The sequence below is a fragment of the Aulonocara stuartgranti genome (assembly GCF_965226115.1).
Source record: "Aulonocara stuartgranti genome assembly, chromosome: 11".
Taxonomy (NCBI): domain Eukaryota; kingdom Metazoa; phylum Chordata; class Actinopteri; order Cichliformes; family Cichlidae; genus Aulonocara; species Aulonocara stuartgranti.
In genome coordinates, this window is record NC_138947.1 from 9,654,190 (window position 1) to 9,669,693 (window position 15,504).

Below are 15,504 nucleotides of genomic sequence, written 5' to 3' on the forward strand. Positions count from 1 at the left end.
TTGCGGATGTCTTTCCTTGTATTGCTGTGGAGGACCTGCCCATCACTCAAGGTCTCTGCGAGACTCTGACTGACCAGCATACCAGTTTTCCCCCCTCATCAGACTCTGTGCCTGACTCTGCACAGCTACTCAAAGATGCTGGGTTGGCTGACATTGATATTGAGGGCTGTGAAGTGTCAGATGGGTGGAAGAGGAAATTGGTGGAGCTTGTGTTGACTTACCAAGATGTGTTCTCTAGAGACAAACTGGACTGTGGTGAGGTGAAAGACTTTGTCCATCGTATCCACCTCACTGACGACCGCCCTTTCAGGCTTCCCTATCGCAGAGTACCCCCGGCTCACTATCACAAGTTGCGAGAGGTGCTGTCAGACATGGAGATGAAAGGCATCATCAGTAAGTCCACCAGCGAATACGCCTCGCCACTGGTAATGGTTTGGAAGAAGTCAGGTGACTTGAGGATATGCACTGACTTCCGCTGGCTCAATGCCAAAACCATTAAGGATGCTCACCCACTGCCCCATCAGGCTGACTGTCTTGCTGCCCTTGGTGGGAATGCTTTCTTCAGCACCATGGACCTCACATCTGGGTTCTACAACGTTCCCCTCCATGAGTCTGACAGACGGTACACTGCTTTCACTACACCTCTTGGCCTGTATGAGTACAACAGACTTCCCCAGCATCTTTCATGCGGATGATGCTCAGCATCTTTCATGCGGATGATGCTCAGCATCTTTCATGCGGATGATGCTCAGCATCTTTCATGCGGATGATGCTCAGCATCTTTCATGCGGATGATGCTCAGCATCTTTGGTGATTTGAACTTTTCCAGCCTCCTGTGTTATCTTGATGACCTGCTGGTGTTTGCGCCTTCAGAAGAGGAGGCCCTAAGACGTCTTGAGATTGTTTTCTCTCGCCTGAGGACCAGCAATCTGAAGCTGGCGCAGAAAAAATGTCACTTTCTCAGACGCTCTGTGAGGTTTTTGGGTCATGTCGTGGATGCTGGTGGTGTCTCGGTTGATCAGGATAAAGTGAGGGTTATCGCCAATTTTCAGAAGACTGACCTTATGGATGGTGACGGTTGCACCCCTTCTCAGAGGAAAGTGAGATCCTTCCTTGGCATGGTGATGTTTTACCAGCATTTTATTCCAGGGTGCTCTCGTATTGCGAAGCCACTCTTTGCTCTAACTGCCGGTCAGAAGAGGACTAAAGGCTGCCATGGGAGTCGGAAACCTGGAACTTTTCGCAAGCTCACCCCTCAAGATTGGACTCCTGCTTGTGAGAAAGCATTTGAGGGACTCAAAGGTGCACTCCTCAGCTGTGCGGTGCTGGCACATCCTGATTTTGAGAGGCCATTCATCCTTTCAACTGACGCTTCCATGGATGGGCTGGGTGCTGTCTTATCCCAGGTGCCAGCTGGTGAGGAGAGAGCAAGACCTATAGCCTTTGCTAGTAAGTCTCTCAGCCGCAGTCAGGCCAAATACCCAGCACACCGGCTCGAATTTTTGGCTCTGAAGTGGGCTGTGTGCGATAAGTTCAGCCACTGGCTCAAGGGTCATCGGTTCACTGTCTGGACTGATAACAATCCTCTCACATACATTCTGACTAAGCCAAAGCTGGATGCCTGTGAACAGCGTTGGGTCTCTAAGCTTGCACCATACTGCTTTGAGATCAAATATGTTCCTGGAAAGCTGAACATTGTGGCAGACACCCTGAGCAGGGAACCGTTTGTGAGGCCGTTGGCCCAGCGGCTCCTGTCGGAGCCCTACTTTGAGCTGCTAGAGCAAGTCAGTGGTGTGAAAGATGCCAGTGTCCAAGATGCCTTCCGTTTGACCTGTCAACCTCAATCGATACGCAGTGCTCCACCCTCTGCTGTGCTTGATGTGTCTCTGTCAACTGATGACGTGTCTTCTCTCATGTCTTCGCTCTGTGAGTGGGAGTCTGCTTCTCGCCAGCGTGCAACATCCCTCGCTGGTCACCTAACCTCCATCAGTCCACCTGACTGTGATGTTACTCATGCGCTGTCCCGTGCTGATCTCCTGTCTCATCAAACAGGGGATCCTGTGATCTCCAGAGTAGCCCGCTATGTTGAGCGTAAGCGCAGACCCTCCAGACGTGAGCGCTGTCATGAGAACCAACATACGTTGCGGCTCCTGAAACAATGGGATAAGCTCACATTCCTCAATGGTGTCCTCTACAGAGTCGTGAGGGACCCACTGACCAAACACAAGAGATTCCAGTTTGTGGTACCTGACTCCCTAAAACAAGTGGTGCTGTCTGGCATACACGACAATGCTGGTCATCAAGGTCAACCTCGCACACTCTCCTTGGCTCGTCAGCGTTTTTTCTGGTATGATATGGAGATGGATGTGCGCGGTCATGTGAGAAATTGCCGCAGGTGTGTTCTCAGCAAGACCCCAGAGCCAGCAGCTAGGGCCCCGTTGGAAAGCATTAAGACCTGTGCTCCACTGGAACTTGTGTGCATTGACTTCTGGTCAGCTGAGGACAGCAACAACAAGTCTGTGGATGTCCTTGTGATTACTGACCACTTCACAAAATTAGCACATGCATTCCAATGCCAGGATCAGACAGCTAAGAGAGTCGCTAAAAAGCTCTGGGATGGATTCTTCTGTGTGTATGGCTTCCCTCAGCGCATTCACTCTGACCAGGGAGCTAGTTTTGAGAGTGAGCTGCTTGCAGAGCTTCTGGTTTTGGGTGGCGTTGCCAAATCCCACACTTCACCATACCACCCCATGGGTAATGGTACCACAGAGAGATTTAATCGCACCCTTGGAAACATGTTACGGTCCCTCCCCCCCCAGATGTAAGCAGAAATGGCCGCAGATGATACAGTCCATGACGTTTGTGTATAACTGTACGGCACACGAGACCACCGGCTTTGCGCCATTCTACCTGATGTTTGGGAGGGTGCCAAGGTTGCCAGTTGACCTCATGTTTCGGGATGTCCTTCATGATGACACCATTTGTGACTATGATACCTATGTCAAGTCACTGATGGATGACCTGCGCTCTGCCATGCTCCGAGCCCAGGAACACAGCACAATGGAGCAGAGACACCAGTCTGACCAGTACAACAGAAAAGTGAAGGGTCTGCCTCTTTCACTAGGGGACCAGGTGTTGTTGGCAAACAAGGGAGTCAGAGGAAAAAGGAAGCTCTCTGACAAATGGGAACCTGTTGTGTACACGGTAGTTGACTTGGATCCTGCTCTTCACATCTGCCGTATCAGAGACAAAGAAGGTCATGAGCGTGTGGTGCATCGCAACCTGCTCCTTCAAGTTAACTTTTTGCCCTTGGACACAACACTGAATGACGATGCTGCACATCCTGCTGTGAGCGTTGTCAGTGGCCCCGCTGAGTCTGACCTGGATGGGTCTGTGACATCTTTTGGGGGCACAGGAGCTGTACCTCCTGCCACCTGGACTGTGGATTCCGTCTCCAGCATTGGCGAGTGTGATGACCGCACACTATCATGGATCCATCAGCAATCTGCCGCTGACCCGGTCGAAGATGGCGTTCATGGGACCCCTCCCATAATGGGTGTTTCTGATCTTGGTGGGCTGGCTGGTGATGGAGCCTCCCCAGGCTCCCCTGCTGCTTTCCCGTCCCACACTTTTCATTCTCTTGAACCCAAAAATGTGGACGTGGATCAAGGACTTACCACACGTTTTGGTAGAATCATTAAACCAGTTCGTCGCTTGATTGAATCAATGGCTCAACTTGAAACACTCCTTGGTGTTGAACCTGTTCAAGCAGCGGTTATTGATGTGTGAATTTGCTTATTTCTGTATGTTTTTCATTGCTATTGTTTTTGGAAAAGAATAATACAGGCACAGAGTTCATTGTATTTTGTCAGTCTGTGCAGTCTGATAGTGACGCCCATAGATATTATGGCCTGTTTTGTGTGGTGTAAATGGCACCTCATTTTGTCTATAGAAAGTCCTGGGATCTTGCTAGGCGCCGAGCAGGTCTCAGGTCTCTTATCCTCCTTGGAGGAAGCTATGTTGCTGATCTAATTCATTGTATATGCGATGTGAATTTGTTTGAGGCCACTGTATCTGTTATTGTGGGTTTGTTTATATATATATATATATTTTTTGGTGTACCCTTTAGGATTTTGTGTAATTCTTGGGGGGTGAATGTAACAGAGTCATAAATAACATTGTTATAATTACACAAAATGTGTTCTAAACCCCCAAACTTCTCCTTTTATACCTGACTTTTAGGACCTCCAAGCCTGTAGTTGTGTTCATTATCAGTTAGAGCCCCTCCTCATTCTTTTCTTCTTCTTTGGTGCAATACTATAAATACAGTGTACCCCTTTTGCCTCTCCCCTTTTTCTACAATTCCCCTGTGGGAGAGGTGGGTGTCATTTCTTTCCAGCACCTTAAAGCACACATAATTCATATTTAACCACCCTGATGTTTATGATTGCGATTTTAATTCAGTTATTGTCATTATTGAGCCTGTTTTTGTAAGATGTTATAAGTGTGTAGTATGTGTGTGTCATAAATGTGTTTTAGGCGCCATAAATGATAGCATGAATATGTATTCCTTGCTAGCTTGGGAGCTGTGGTGGGTTGAGCTAATCCTCTTCCCCACTGTCTGTATTTGGTCGTAGGAGCTGGAGTGGGCAAATTATTTACTTGGAGGTCTTTCTTTCTTTTACCTTTTTTATCAGGTATGTCAGATTTCATGTTGTTTTTGTTTTATCTTATGTCAAATATGTTACGTGTAAATGCATATTTTATGTTTAATGTAAAAATAAATGCCAGCCCTTTTTCTACAATTCCCCTGTGGGAGAGGAGCTGGAGTGGGCAAATTATTTACTTGGAGGTCTTTCTTTCTTTTACCTTTTTTTAATCAGACACAACGCAGAATCACACCGGTTACACTGGCACAGTTCAGAACCAGCAGGCGCACGGGCCTCTGGCAGGCACAGTTCAGAACCAGCAGGCACACGGGCCTCTGGCAAACACAAGGCAGACTGCAGCTGCACAGAGCATTGACCCAGCTCGGGCAGCGACAGCCGGATACAGTCCTCAGCTGGCTTCTTAATCTCCAGGGGTCCAGAGTCGGCCGGGGGCTGGGACCCAGCCTCTGGGGAGGCCCTGGAGTGCGTCACAGTCTCTGGGCTGGCCAGCTGTTGCGGACTGACAACTGCGTTATGTGGTGTGTCTCTCTGCTTGACATGAACAGGTGAAAAACAGTGCTTTTCCGGTTGGATGGACTGGACTTGTCGTACAGGCGGAGCTGGTGAAGATGGTGGCTGAGCTGGTAATAACGCTGATGAGTCTCTTGCCAACTGAGCTATTGACTGAGCCACGGATTGTAACAAGGTGTCTAATAGGTCTGGCTGTGACTGTAATGGGGGTGACGGTTGAGTGGCTAACTGAGCTAGTGGCTGCTGGGCAGCTAACTGAGCTACCGGCAGGGCAGCCGACTCAAAAAACACAGCCCCGGAATAAACAGACACACAGTCCAAAACAGAAAAAGGGTCCTTTTCACTCACCACAGCTGGCAGTTCCAAAGTCCTAGTCTTCGGCTGTGGGGTGATGCGCCGACGGCGCGATCGTCGCTTCCTCCCGGGCAAAACCTCCGGCGGGCCGGGCAAAATCTTCGCCGCCGGGCCGGGCAAAATCTTCGCCGCCGGGCCGGGTGGGTGAAGGTGCAGTTCGTTGAGTATGAAGTCCTGTGCGAGCGGGTGAAGAGAGTCCAGCGCGAGCGGGTGAAGAGAGTCCAGCAGCCAGGAGTGAGCAGAGATGAGCTGCTGTAGCCTGGCTTCTACAGCGCGGAGACACTCTTCCCCCTCATGCTCGAGCCATAGGTTAACCAACCTGGAAACAGAGTCAATTAGTTCCTCCCGAAGCTCCTCGGGAGGTGCGGATGCCGCTGGGTCCATGTTTGGTCGGCTCGTACTGTCACGGCTGGGGGAGGGAGCCGTGTGGTGTGGAGGAAAAGGAGGACCCAAAATGCAGCAAACTGATGATACGAATGACGTTTTATTTACAGGGTGGTAGTGGCAAAAACAGGCAATGAAGCACGAGTAATTACAAACGGAAACCTAAACTGGGAGAAACTAAAGAGCAAACCTGAAATCTTACAAAACGGAGAGCGGAGCAGAGAGACGCAGACCAAGGACCAGGATACCAAGAAACACAGACGAGCCGACAACGAACACAGACCGACACCCACTATATATATACACACACACACACACACACACGGTAATCGGGTAATCGCACACAGGAGGGAAGAACAGCTGATCTGAATACACATGATGACTGGAGGACACAAGCTGAACACAATGACAACAGACACAGACTTTCAGAACAAAACAGGAAATCTAGAACCCGAACCGGACACAAGGGGGGAGGACACAGAATAACTAGAACAGAGGGAAATAATCACAAAACACAAAACGCTGGGTCAACGACCCAGGACCATGACAAATAGATCTTTAAGTTGATCTTGTAGACCTTGCTGAGTGTACGTCAAATTTTAATAGATTGTTAAACTGACCTCCCTCTTTATCACTACAAGGTTTTTCTTTCATTTTTTTAAATCAGAATTAATTCAAAACATATCGAGCTATGGTGTTGACAGATTGAACGACACGCGCGCAAATATTACCAAAATCATAACCTTTTTGTGGGATAAGTAATAGCTAAAGTGGAGAACTAAAACAAAATTATATTATCTAACCACTTCCGCTTTAATGAAAACGTTCAGCAGGGGGCAACGTGACTTCATTAACGCCGTTCCACAGTGTGTTTAGGGAAACGGTCGCTCTTATCTTGTGCAGGAGTTAAATGTTTCCACACTGGGCGGATCCTGGCTGCTTTGTGTGATAATAAGGGTTGAAATATTTGCATTTGAAAACTAAATAGAATTTCAAGTTTCCTTAAATTTATAGATTACAAAAATCGAATCTCAATTCAAGCTTCTTTTTTAATGTTTAAAGTCGTTTGAAGTGAATGTTCCACTCCACATCACTGGAGTAAATCTATAAGGCCGGGTATGTTATAATATCCTGCTGGGACAGAGCCAGCATAGACCTCTGGGCTTTAGGTAACGCGGCGACAGATGCTCCAGCTGCATCAGCTGTTAGATTGAGGTCTATTGCACCTTTTGGGATTTCACTCTGCATTTTAAAGAAGACATCCCAGGTCATCAAAGGGCACTGTCTATTTGTGAGGGCTGATTTAGTACTCTGTGCATTCACTTACTCTAGGGGACCAATGCAAACCCATGACAGGCCGTGACAAGAGGGAGCCATTTATTTATTTATTTGTGTATTTTTTAGAGGACACACGATAACACATGAGATCAGAGGGACAAATCATGCAGTAACACGACTTTTATTAACTCCTGATACATATACAGAAACACGTCTCAGTAAATATAAAAGTTCCTTGGTGACTGTAAATACCACCATTACCTGCACTTTCACACATGCATGCACAACAGCGCCTCTGTGTGGAGTCAGCTGTAAAATAAAAACAAAACACACACAGACACAAATAGCTCTAGTGACTTATGATATCACATTGAAAGTTTCCAACAGTTTACTAGAAGAAGCTGTTCAGGTACTCAGGCCCTAAAGTTGTCATATAGTTGGCAGAGCAGCCCCGAGTCAGTCCCCTCAGCAGTGCCGCTTACACTCATCTGTAAAGACAGGCTCAAACAAAAATGTCTTTGCGTGTGAGAAAAAAGATCATTGCTTTACAGACTGTGTGAGAACTAAATAAGAACCCCATGAGGATTTTGAGCAAAGCTCCCACCTCTGATCTCCACCCATCACCAGTACTTAGTGCTTCGTCATTGTGGCTGCGTCACCGCCTCCCTGTGGAAACCCCATCGATACTTTCCAACTAGTCTTGAAGGTAAACACCGGAATTATGGCAGCAAGCTGAAGGTGGAGAAGACGCACAGAGGAGACTGCTACGTGTTCAGGTATGACCCGCAGTCTTAGACACTGCTTGTGTTTAGGTTGCACACCTTTTTTTCACCTGCAGGAGCTTTTCGCGGCGTGTTTTCTTCACGGCGGTGGTTCGTGAAGAGTTCACTGCAACGCATTTAGAAGGATTATGCGAGGTCAGGAGTATTTGTGGTAAGGAAAACAAAAAGATAAGTAGAACTGCTGACCTACTGCAGTAATATGACTTCATAACAAGAAAGAAAAATGCCCACAAATGAATGCAGAGGTGTGTCGTTAGGCTGCTCCCAGTACCTCAAACCTCCCGGGCCCTAAATACTTTACATACTTAGCATAATAGGAAGAATGCAGGTAGCAGCAGTGGTGTAGTAACTGTGTAAAAACTCAACGCCTGTTTGTTAATGTGGAGAAAAAGAAGCCGAGAAAGAAAACATTTGGTGATGTAATTACTTTGAGCGGACAGCTGATAAGTCACCTATAACCAGGCCCATTCCCCTTCCTTTCATGTGCTTCAAATGATGCTAGCACTGCATGCTACTTCTTAACAGGCAGTGCCATTTATTAATATCATGTATAATATTATTGTCTACCTCAGCTTTTAACTAAATCCTTAAAATCTGTACTGTTTAAACAGAAAAGTGTTTTTTTTATTGATGCACTTTTGTCCCCCTCTCCCTCTTTCTGTCTTGACCTGGTCACTCCATCTGCGACTGCGCATGCATTATGAAATGACCTTCTACGTGGATATAATGTGAGTATTATCCCATTTAATTTGAATGAAAGGCATTCGTGCTGTGCTTTGTGAGTGCTCTGCTGAAGCCCTACAATGATTTTTTTTTACCCTGTCATGTGCACCAGTGATGTCCTCCTAATGCACCTGAATGCAATTCATAGTTAATGCAGAGTGTTTGTATAATTAAATAGCTGCACAGATGCTTTTCACTTATATTGAGGAAGCATTTCCCTAAAGACGTAGCTCATCAAGCTTTAGAGAGATGATTAAATATTCATTTATTCATTATTTCTATTTTAAACCATTCACTTTGGGTTCAGACTCTATCAGTATTTTTTGGGGTAGTGGATGTGAGGGAAGAGTCAGCTCTGACACTTTCTTTCTATCTGGGAAAAATAAAATTTGGGGGTTAAAAAAATGTTTTAGAATTGAGAAGATTGCTTTTGTTAAGGCTTTGATCTGAAAAGGCTATAGTGTACTTCCTGTCAAAAATTATGGCACATAGTTTTTGTTTTACTGCTGGTTACTCGAAGCCTAGTTAAATTTTGGGAGGAGTTGTTTAATGGTGTCACCCTGAGGTATCTGGACGCAAACAGGTCTTTATCTCTCATGAACACCCGCTCCCAGCATGCATTACACCTCTAGAATTGGCGGTGATCCTCTCTTACTCATCTGATATAATTTACGCTGAACTGCTTGAACTAGCTGATCTTCCGCCTCAGTGTGTTTTTTTGTTTTTGTTTTGTTTGTTACTAGACTCAAAATATGACTTGCACATGGATAAAAGTGAATAATGGAAAGATGATTTTAGTGAAAGGTTTACTGTGGTTTATGATACAAAGATGAGACTGGTTTTACCATCACACTGGTTACTGAAATTAAAAGCTTCCATTCTGGGAGTAGCTTCAGCAGGGAGAACACATTTTTGCCACAATTTGTTCAATGTTCCACCAGCAATTAAAATCAGATGACATCCAAACACATGTATGTAAGCATGTTGCTTCCAATCTGACTTCCTCAACAGTATCTTTATCAGAATTTTCTCTCTTTTTTCTCCTTATGAAAGGAGATTGATTGTTATACTGCATTGATTAGCCGTACAACATGATTGAAGCAAAATAAAGAAGACATTTTTAACTCTTGTTTTTATAGTTAAGATTAAAATAAACAAGTAAATACATTCAAAGTGAAAATTGCACCACAGAGGGGCAGAAGGATAGAGCATCACTACAAAGTGGAGTGCAGAGCACAACAATCGTTTTACCTTCATTAATAATAAATTGATCATTTAAATTCACTCTCGTTCAGCTGTTTTCCTGCTCTGTACCTTTCATAGCGTAATTTATTGTCCTTAAAGTGCAAGAGAGTCAAATGTGTCCTAGTAGAATAAGAAGGGGCAACTTGTCCGTGGGAAGGAAAGGGCAGACGCATGGAACATTCCCGCTTCATAAATTCTTCATAACATAATGGTGCAAAATTAATATTGATGTACTCTTACCATCTATCATGTTAGTGCTTTTGAGAGCTCAGTTTCTGAGCTAAAAAACAACAGAGAAAACCTCCTGCAACTGTGCCTCTCTCAGATGCACTCCAACTTCACATTTTAAAGCATTTTTTTAAGCTGCACATATTGTTTTACATAAGATGTAAATGGAAGGGTACAGGGCGTGTGTGTGTGTGTGTGTGTGCGTGTGTGTGTGTGTGTGTGCGTGTGTGTGACATGCGTACCCAGATGTAGTCACGAAAGTCAAAGAGAGATGAATTGGGTGGAAGTGGTATGGGGGGCGTTACATAATCACCGTGCGATAGTGCCAGAGAGGGATAAAGATGTTCCAAACAAACATAACCCCCATGCACTCAGCTGGAGTGATGCACGGCTCCGTTATATGCGCGTGTTTGCTTGCGCTTTTGAACAAATGTAGAAGAGCGGCAGGGGAAGCAGAATGTTTGCGTCAGTGTTTTGGGTGTGTCTACTGTGTGAGTGCATGGAGGTGGGCCATCTCAGGGTCTGCGGTTCCAGGCTGTCACTGTCTCAAGAGACTGGGTCTGCCAGTGCTCTGCACCTCTTCTTCTTCTCCTCCCCTTTGTAGTCTGTCTCTCCTCCCTCTCCTGGGTCCAGCTCAACACCTGCTCCTTGCAGTAGGCCTAGGGCTGGGCAGGGGTTCCTAAGCAACTGGAAGCAACACAAGTTGTTCATATGGGTTTTGTTTGCCTGCCTTGCTCCCCTTCCTCTGTTTTCTCCTCAGTAGCGACACAAAACTTACATCCTGCCTGTGCGCAACCCTGATTCCTGTTAATGTGTTATGTCAAAGTAAATGTTTAACAAATGCCAGTCGGTGTGCTGTTATGGTGTCCTCGCTTTGCTTTGCGATCAAAGTCTAAAGAAAAAAAAAAGCACACAGACGCACACAGACTGTTACTGGCCTGGAGAGATATTTTCTGTTCACTTTCATCATTCGCCCCAACGGTAAGAGCTTCGGACTTTACGGCAACCCGGTATTATTTTAGTTGGAATCGCAGGATAACCTTTTTTTTGCCGGTAAGATATTTTATCTTCTTCAGCATATAATAGTGCTAGACATGACATGACACTGATAACGCCCGCCACATGAACTTGCCTGTGTAGGACAAAGGTGATGGCGCCTCACCCCTGTGTGGTTCTGAGAATAATGAGCCCCCTTCTGCCTATGAGCCGTATGTCGCTAATGGGGTCAAGCAGATGGGTGGGGGAACCGTCATGTGGTCCATAAAGACTGCTTGTGTGTATGTGTGTGCCCAAAAACAAGACCCATATGTGTGTGAGCTTGTTTTTGAATTTTGAGATGTAGATCGACGGGTGGGTGTGTCTGGGATTGTAGTTTTCAGCTGGGCAGAGTTTTAAGCTGTTCCTCTGTCACGTCTGCATTCTTGAGACCCTTACCTATGTTGTGTTGGTGCCTGCCTCCTCCTGCTTCTAGGCGTTGCACAGTACTAATGATCGCTCGCTTTAACCGAGCCACACCACGCATGCACTTTTAAAAGGGGTCAATACAGTGAAATGAATCAAAATATGGGTTTTTACTTGGCAAACCCACATAGCCTTACTAAATTTCATTCATGAGCAATTTCTAAAACCATCTTAAATGTTCTAGACGTCATTATTATGCACCATTTTTATATTAAATCAGAATTTCTCTGGAGCTGGCCTCATCAGCCTTATATGAAAGTTGTGTGCATCTCCTCCGCCTTGGCATGGGTTTGTAAGCCACGCTGGTTGGTGCTCATTCGCTCAGCTGAAGTCCAAGCCTCGGCGTGAGACTCCACCCCTTTACGAGCATCGGACACCTTCAAGCACAACAAAGCATGTGTCGCTCAGCAGCATTGTTTCTCGTGTGAACGCGCGGAATATCGCATTTTTTTCTGTCCGTCTTTGCGCCATCCAGTCTCCTCCTTGATGCTGATCCCGGAGTAGGTAAGCCGCATTTCAGGCTCGCATGCGCCGGGGCTGTGGAGATGAGTTGGTGTGTGTTTGTTTTGTTGCACATTCGGCGCCATTTTCGTGCACAGATTGTTTAAATACCCCGGCATGTAGGTCCGACACAGCCCGTAACTGTTTCAGGGAAGGAGGGTGAAAAAGTTACATTTTAGATTATTTTAAACGTAATTGATCATTTATTATTATTATTATTATTATTATTATTAACGCGTAATTAATGAATTTGTTCCGCTTGAGGATTGTTTAGTTTAAAACAACCAAACAAAAAAAACACCTTTAGAAACGAACAGTAGTGTGGAGGCAGGGTGTGTTGTTGTTTAGTGTAAAATAAATAAATAAATGCACTGATCGCTCTGCTAAAAGAGGGCGCGTTTAGACATTTCGGGAAAACCCACTTTGCAATTTTCCTTCTTTTTATTATAGTAATCCTGATATATTATGATTGAAAAAAATTGATAAACATAGATTATAACAAGAGAAAAAACATAGGTTTTCTATAAAACTGTTTTTTTGTTAATTTATTTTATTTCATTTATTTTTTTATTGTCTGACAGGTACATAAAGAGCTTTAAAAGTATTGACTGGGATGCCTGAGAATGGCCGCCCTGTTTAGGTCTCTTAAATCATACTTAAAATGTGTTATTGCTGATGATGCTCTTGTGTCTGTCTTCTCTGTTCAGATGTTCAGTTGTTGCTTGTTTGTTTATTTTTAATTGGTGCTGCTCTGCTTTGGATTTCATATTTTCTGCTCGCTTTTGCACCGTGAGGAGTGTATTAGGGGTTAAAAGATTCCCATCTTTACCACAGGGCTTCTTGTGCCTGTGTCTGTCTTGTTCCTGCCTGCGTACTTCGGAGCAACTCATCCAATAAGCCTCACCTCCATTGATGATACTGCTGAATATATATAGTCAGATAATCTTTTATGAAGCGCTGCAGATGTGACGTAGGGCGGATGAGGGAGAGTGTCGCGGATTGAACTAATGCAGCAGAACTGGCAAGTGCTGGCATGAGCAACAGAGGTAAACACGGAGGTTAAAAATAACAGATAAGACCGAGGGTCTCCTGCACTGCTGAATCAGCAGTGTTGTGGACACAGAGCTGCTGAAGTGATACGCAAAGATGTTTTTGGTCTTTCTGTGTGAGAGTGAGGTCATCCAGGTCCCAGAAGAGCTTGCTGATGTTAATCCTCTTTTGGGAGTTATGATGCATTCGAGCAGTTAGACTACTACTGTGTTGTATGAGCATTACCAAACAGGGAACAGACTCTGCATCCCTTAGAGCCATTTGCTCTTTCCTTCATGAGTTAGGACAGTGATTACGATTATTAAACACCAAGGAAAAAGTAAATTTAACATAACCTTTTCACAAATAATTCTAGGATCAAATTAGACATTTTTTTCACTTAATGACAGAAAACTGAGTAATGGCACAAAGCTGATTCTGAATCTTATAACGTGTCTGTATTTCTATGTCTCTGCAACATGGAAAGAAGCTTTCGTTCACAATGTACAGAAATATTATGACTCTAATCGGCGGCGGCTGAGGTAATGTTGGAAAAGGATTCGAAATTGCTTTCAGGGCAACCGCAGTAAATCAATCACGGTACTTCATTGTTTTCCCATGTCGGTTCATGTTACAGCATCACACTCACAGACACCATCTGTGTGTATTGATTGGTGTGGCACTGAGTTTGGGATAGGTTTACACTGATAGCCAGACTGAAATAAACCATTGGAAACCAACACCGTTTGTTCGACCGTCCTCCGGTTCACACGGGAGATTGTGGACCCAATCTTTGATTGCTACATTTCATTTGTTGTAGTCAGTCTATGCTTCCTGTCCATAATCCATAACTACACAGTAGCAATTTACATCCTGTGATCATTTAAGAAACGTGTTTATGAAAACTGTAAAGACGAAATATGGATATAAATCCCTGCCCGTGTGCTTGTATTCACAGTGTTGCTAGGCAGGCTTCTATGTTAACCGCACACGAATAGGTTAGCGAGGCACGTGTTGGCGTGTATGTTGTCATGTGTGCCTCTGTTTGCAAGGAGAGGTTAATGGGAGCCACCATGTGGCGGAGGGGCTGATATCTTGGTCTTCAGTTCATTTCTGTTGATTTTCAGCCAGGTAGGCGGGGCTCCACATAAAACCATGAATCAGCACAGCGGATCACCACTGTGCTTCTGCCAGCTTTTCTTTTTCCTTGCTCACGCACGCACGCACACACACACACACACATACACACACATACAGATGCATGTAGGATGAGGAGCACAGAGCTGGCGAATCAGGGTGGAGGGCGACAGGGAGAGAGAGAGATCCTGTGGGCAGGTAGATGGAGATAATCTCACTTGGGGGCTGATTAACTCTAAACTCCTTCTAATTCCTTAAGCCTACTGTCAGTGCCCAGGAAACATGCTTTCGTTGTCTTCTAGTATTTATACGTCGTTGCAGTTATTTTGGGAGCCGCGCTTATTTTAAGTCAGCGGTCAGTGCTGATAACGACGGAGCAGTGCACTCGTTCAGATTAAATCCATTTTCAAAAACTGGGCTTTAAGTGGAATTGAGTGTGCAGTTGCGATGGTGCACGCATGTATACACGTGTTGTGAACAGGAATAGATATGAGGTTGTCTGTAAAGGCCAACTAATGAGTCCCAGCTTCTTGCGCACACGTTGCTATTTATACACTTTACCTCCTCCTCCTCCTGCGTCTCTGCAAGCTCGTCTTCATTCAGCCCTCTGCTTTTATTTTATTACACATGCACACAGCGGTGCTGCTGCAGCGTCACTGGTAAACAGTGTGGCGGTTTTAGTAGCGAGACAAATATATTTTCGGAGTGTGAGAATGATAAATAGAGCTTTGATCGTGTGGCTGGGTTAGCATCAGTTCAAGCAGTTATTCTAATAACTAATAACTAAGCATATGCAATTTTTCTTGTAAGTCAGGTTCACTCAATCATATCACCTATTTTCAGATTTTTAAATAACCTTCAGATGAATTAAGAGCATAATAAACTCTAAATCACATCCTCTTTTGACTCCAGTTCTGTTCACACCTGATCCAGCAGCTCACTTATGCTGGAGGGTGGCCTGCTTCATCTATAATTTAGCTCATTAGAGACACTAATTATATGGTATTGAGGGCAGTTTTATCCCTCTCGGTGCAGCAACATTTCATCCATGTGTAAGAGGAGGAGATATTAGTCACGTTGCTAGAAATTAACTGTGAGTTGAGATCCTGTGGCGTGACGGTCGCCGTCTCAATTGGTCAGGATGCAGGTTGGGCCTGCTCAGCTGGGTGACAGCAGAGATGTTAGATAGGCAACACAAAATG

The 15,504-nt window shown here is 45.1% G+C and overlaps 1 protein-coding gene across 17 annotated transcripts in view; it reads left to right on the plus strand.

Moving 5' to 3' along the window:
* The first annotated feature begins 7,820 nt into the window (after window positions 1-7,820).
* Window positions 7,821-15,504, plus strand: part of LOC309718084 (uncharacterized protein) — a 30,984-nt gene continuing 23,300 nt past the window's right edge. For 10 of the 17 annotated variants that reach the window (XM_082553061.1, XM_082553077.1, XM_082553062.1 and 7 more), the window contains exon 1: window positions 11,985-12,139. The gene's annotated coding sequence lies outside the window, so the exon portion shown is untranslated. The other 7 variants (XM_082553067.1, XM_082553068.1, XM_082553076.1 and 4 more) reach the window with 6 other exon arrangements.